Source organism: Neofelis nebulosa, chromosome 3, assembly GCF_028018385.1.
Source record: "Neofelis nebulosa isolate mNeoNeb1 chromosome 3, mNeoNeb1.pri, whole genome shotgun sequence".
NCBI lineage: Eukaryota > Metazoa > Chordata > Mammalia > Carnivora > Felidae > Neofelis > Neofelis nebulosa.
In genome coordinates, this window is record NC_080784.1 from 7,524,116 (window position 1) to 7,530,115 (window position 6,000).

Sequence of the window (6,000 nt, forward strand, 5' to 3'; positions counted from 1 at the left end):
AAGATACGAAAATCTGCCACTTCTGAGGACATTTGTTGTAGACAACAGTTCATTCAGAATCAGCAGATCATTGTTTTTTGAGGAACCCAAGATCTTCTGGCTGAAGAAAAACTGAAATGTCATGCCCTGGTCCCCGAGATTCTGAGTCAGGGTCAGCTGAGCCAAACCCCAGGAACAGAGGAGATAAACAGCAGGTTAAATAAAATTTGAGAGGTTGGTAACACTAAATCCCCTGCTTCAAGGCAAGGGCCTAATTTGGGAAGAGACCTTGTTTTTCTTTGGTCTGTGGCTAAGAAGGAAAGCCCTTGGCTTTCCCCTACACTGGGACTATGTTTCCTTGGCAGTACAAGAGCCAAGAGCACGAGGTTTTCTCAGTCATGAGACATGACTGTGGTGGGGTCAGGGACCTGAATCAGCAGGGTAATCACTGGGACAGTAGACTTTCACTTGTCAGAGTAGACAGGACCAGTCCTTATTAAGAACACAGGACATGGCTGAGCAGAGCCTAGATTTCAGCTCTTTGGAGAACAGAGGGACCACCTCTTCAGGGAGAACAGAGTCTGGCGACGTAGGTGATGGTTTTCATTCTACTGAGCACTTGAGAGATTAGTGGAAGAATATAAGGACTTCGTGTGACTGTATTTGTACTCGGAGCTGAAGGAGCAGATTATGCTAGTTCCATGAGAATAATTGGAGGAAAAAAATTCTACAAACCACCCCAGGTTTTTCATAGAGTAAATTCTCCATCGATCCTAGCCGTTTTGATTTTATGACCACTACCATGACCGTTCTTCCTCAGGCCTTGATTCATCAAGCGCTCACAAAAGAAATTCCCCCAGCTCTGCACTGAATCATTGGTAATCATTACCCTTGTTTATTTCACGGGCGTTCATTGTCCAGTGAGTGGACATTGTCAGTGCTCTGATCACAATGGACATTCTCTTCCGTGTTTAGTCACCCTGATCAGACTTATAAATGAGGAGACTTTAAACTATTTTTTATTCAACCTTATTACACCTGCCATTTGTCTTTTCCTTTCCAGGAGCTTCTGTGGAGGCCTCCACTGACTCGGCGCTATGAGACTGTTTTCCCTTCTCATCTTCGTCGTCTTCTTCATCTCGCAAGTAGCTCCAGGTAAACCCTCTTCGGCATCTCCTTAAACTGTGACCTGCTCTCTTGTCCAGTCTGATGTCATTCATACAAATAGGCTCTCCTTTCTTGAAGCCTCCACCCACTGAGGTGTGTTTGAACTAGAATTCACCATCCTCACTCTCTGGGTATTGCGTTTAGTGACTGCCTGTGAGAGCTGGCAAAGAGGACCCTTAGAGGTTTTCTAGAAGGAGGCAATTCATGTATTTAGAACCATGGCATTTGGGAAGAAACTTGAAGTGTATTTTGCTCCACACCTTGAGCAAGTGGTGGTAAGAATAAAGAGAGGGGGAGAGGGGCACTTCACTTCCTGCCTGGTGTTCATTCCTGACACCACAGAAGTGCTGAGTATCACTGAACAGCTCAGGTGCTTTACAGAGTACTACAGCTACTTGGATTTGGTGGGGGCGGGGGGAGAAGATTGGCCTATGTGGGTGAGCATCATGAGGGTTTGGCAGGTCACTGAGGGTTTGAACTTGCTTCCCCCAGAAAGACAGCCACGTGGTGCTTTGTGGTCCCCCCCCCAAATCCTCTGTCACTACTTTTCTCCTCCTCCTCCAATATTCTATCTTTATATAAATAAATCCACCCAAATATTCCATGTCTGTGTCTTACTGCTCGGGGCTTCTGTGCCTTTCGGAGCACCAGGGGACAGGAACTGGGGAGGGCTGTGTGCCCCCAGCCACTGCCTTCCTTTTGTTTGCTTTGGGTCAACAAAGTCTGTTGACTGTGGACCCACTGGGCATGACGACTGTTTTCAGTGCATCACTCAGAGTAGTGACCCAACCTCCGTTTCCTCAATGGGCTGTTTTTTTTTTTTTTTTAAGTGTGTTTATTTTGAGACAGAGAGAGACAGAGACAGAGTTAGTAGGAGAGGGGCAGAGAGAGGGAGAGACAGAATCCCAAACAGGGCTCTGATGGCACAGAGCCCAACGTGGGGCTTGAACCCATAAACTGTGAGATCATGCCCTGAGCTGAGATCACGAATCCAATGCTTAAACAACTGAGCCACCCAGATGCCCATAATCAGAGAAGAGAAAAAATACATTATAGTGGGCTGTGAGGGAATGTCTTTGGGGGAAGAATAAGGAGAGAATTACAGGACTTCTAACAGCATGACTCTTGGCTACAGCACTAGGGTAAAGAGATACAACTGTTTCCAGGGATGGGTGGCCTCAATGTCAGAGCTGCTGTGGTGACAGCTGCTCTGATGAAGACAGGATGGGCAGGGGGCCTTTCGTGATAGCCTCGACCATGTGGCATGAAGTCAGGGTGCAAGAGCCCATGATAAGCAGGTTTAGGAAAGCTCTCTGCTGACAGCTCAGTTCTAAATACTGAGTAGAAGGGGACAGGTTGAAGAAAGTAGAAATAGGGCTGAGACCCACAAATGGGGAGAAATCAGGGAGAGAATTTACCACCCACCATCGAGTTTTTCCACAAAGGGTGTGCATGGCCCTGTCACTAGTTTGAGGCCCCATGACATCTGTAGCCTGGGTTCCAAAGTTGCTGACTTCTGCTAGTGACCCATGCTGGGCAGGCTGGACGATAGGGACCATGGGGGCCCTTCTTTCTCAGGGCTGAGTGAAAGCGTTCTCTCTCTCATCTTTTAAGAGGCAGGACAAGAAGACTTCTTCAGGCCTGGCTTTGAGTCAGGGAGGATTTTTTTTGTTCCTCTTCTGGAAACCTCTTACCTTAGCCAGTGCCCCCTGATTATTCTGGGTCCTTTCTTATAGGGACTTGAATTTTTAAATCTTTAATTTTAGTTTTAAGACATATCTGATAAAACCTGAATACAGGGATTCTAAGCCTGGGAATTGTGGGTGAACTTGAGGGCTCGTCATGTTCCTTAAACGCCTTGGAGCATACTGTGTGAGTACATTTTTATATTTGACCAAAGATGTATGTAGATCTTCCTTCTTCAGACTAGGGACTGTAGGATTATCTTATTCTCAGTGAAATCCTGTCCTGGGAAGACAAAAACCAAAGTTTTAGGGGTGCCTGGGCAGCTCAGTCGGTTGCACGTCTGACCTCGGCTCAGGTCATGACCTCCCGGTTCATGAGTTCCATCGCCACATCGGGGTCTGTGCTGTCAGCGCAGAGCCTGCTTTGGATCCTCTGTTCCCCATCTCTCTCTGCCCTTCCCAGACTTGTGCTCTCTCGAAAATCAAACACTGAGAAAAAAATCTTTCAAAAAACCCAAGTATCAAGGTACTGCTTCCAAAGGACATCGACAATCCCATAACAGACCTCTGGGGGGCACACTTGCTGCTCTGTGGTAATGTCACCCCAGGAGGAGTATTTGAAGTCTTTTATCTCAGCCTCCAAATTACATCGCAAAATTTCTGTTCTTAACAAGCTCTTACAGACTGACACTGTCCTCCTGTGTAACAAGCAAGGCAGAGCCACGAGGCAGAGAAGAGACGGTGCAGATGACGATATACATTCTTTAGCAATAAAGTTTGGGGGTCCCTAGGGAAGGCTGAATGACTTCTTCCCCTGCATGGGGGGCTTGAGTCTTTCTTCCAAGAATAAGTCATTTCTGCTCTTTCTACAGGCTATAGGCACGGTGAGATGTCTCGTTTCTGTGACTCACATACAAGCGTATGCTTGAGGAGGAAAAGAAATTGTATTTTTCGTATGCCAGGGCTCTGCCCTGGAAGGAGCTTCTGTTGTTTAAGAATGAAGTGAATGGAAGGATTCGTGTTTAATGAATCTACCCTGAATTAAGTGACCTGAAGAATTCACGCTGCATGTATCTACCCAGGATTAAATTGAAGGCTGAGGCTTTATGATGCCATTTTCTTCATTCGTGGATTCCTTTATTTTGTTACTATTTCTCAGCACCTACTCTGTACTGGGAAAGGGACTGGTGTACTGGGGCCTGGGGGTGTGGATTCAAGGCATGTTCTGCTAAGAAAACTCACAGACGTGGAAATCATAGCCGAGTTGGGTGGTTCAAAGATGTCTTCCCGGTGAATGCCATATATGAGCTGGGTCTTAAAAAAATGGGGTAAGAATCAGTGAGGGGAAGTTGAAGGAGAAGTGGTGTGGGTTCCAATGTGCACAGAGCAAGATACTCAAGGTCACTATAGTACAAACATGCCTGGAGTTATATTAGGAGGTGGTTTGAGAACCAGAATGTGAGGAAATGAAGCTAGAGAATGTACAGCCAATGGATAGAGGGCTTTAGACCCTGAAGAAATTTTATCTTCGAAGCTTTAGGGAAATGTAAAAAAATGTTAAATGGAGGTGGGGAAGAGGGACTGACTCACACCAATATGGTCCTATGGCTATTTGTTTTATGTTTGGGTTATAATTCAACACTTCATTTTTTTTTTTTTATGAAGTTGTTTCAGGTTGGCCACCGGGAGCTCTTTCGGGTCTCCCTTGGGTACTCGCCACGTACATGCACACGGGAGCAGTAGGAGGGGTGCAGAGAGAGAGGGAGAGAGAATCCCAAGCAGATTCTTCACTGTCAGCACAGAGCCTGACTCGGGGCTTGAACATGAGATCATGGCCTGAGCCAAAATCGAGAGTCAGACGCCTAACTGAGCCACCCAGGTGCCCCTAAAATTTATATATAATAAAAATCAAACTTTGTGGTGTAACATTCTAAGGGATTTTCAAATGCAGAGTCAAGTATCCACTACCTTATGTCTATAGGGAACAGTCTTATCACCCCCAACTCCCTCATACTACCCAATTGTCATCCCCCCTGTAACATCTAACCCTTGGCCACTGCAGATCTGGCTTCTCACCGTATAGTTTTGCTGCTCAAGAGTGCTATATAGATGGAATAAAATAACCTGTAGTCTTTCTATCTGGCTTCTCTAACTCAGTAGAAGACCTCATGGATGAGGTTCATTCATGTGTTTGCAGGAATCAATCATTTGTTCCCTTCTATTGCTGCATAGTATTCCATTCTGTGATGAACTGCAGTTAATCCACTAGTTGAAGGATTTTTGGCAAACATAAATTAAGCTGCTATCAACATTTGCATACAGGATTTTAGTAAGAACATACGTTTCCATTTCTCCTGGGTAAATACCCAGGAGTGGGATTGAGGAGTGGTATGGCCAGGGTGCATTCAACTTTACAAGAAACCGCCAAATGAACTTCCAAAGTAGCCTTACAACTTTGTGTCCCCAGAAGCAGTGTCAGAAACTTTGATTTGCTACCAAAAGAAAGTTACTAAGAGAACAAATGACAAATTGTATTCTGTTTTAAAACGGGAGATAGTGACTACTGACGGTGGTATGTCCCCTTCCAATCAGCAGAATTCTGCTACACATTCCAAATCTTCTCTGTGCAGAAAACCATTCCTTGGGTTCTAAGAAAATGAGTCTAAAGGAATCCCACTACTGTATTTAGAAAGACATCTTTGCAGAGAAGAAAATAATCACTACCTTGCTAAGTCTTGGTTCTCTGTGAAACCATGGGTTGGTTTCTGTAATCTCTGGGTTCCAATTCCATGGCTTGATGCCTGGGTACCAACTTTGATCTTTCTTCACCTTTAGACCTTCTGATTAATTTATATCCTTGGCTCTTCAATAACTAACGGTAGCCATTCCTTTGTACCCAAGAGTCCTTAAGGGTTATGAAAATGAGAACAAAACCTCAGCAACTTTTCCTATATATCATCAATACATACACATATGCACGAGCACACATGCACATGCACACACACACATGCCCCTCAAGCTCTTACTCTCAATCCATCGATTAATAGACATACATGCACAGATTATAGGTGGCTTGTAGAACCATTTGAATAGTGACAGGTGCAGAAGCTGAGACACAGAAAAGGAAAGGCCTTGTCCAAAGTCAGTGAGGTAACGAGTGGTGGGGACC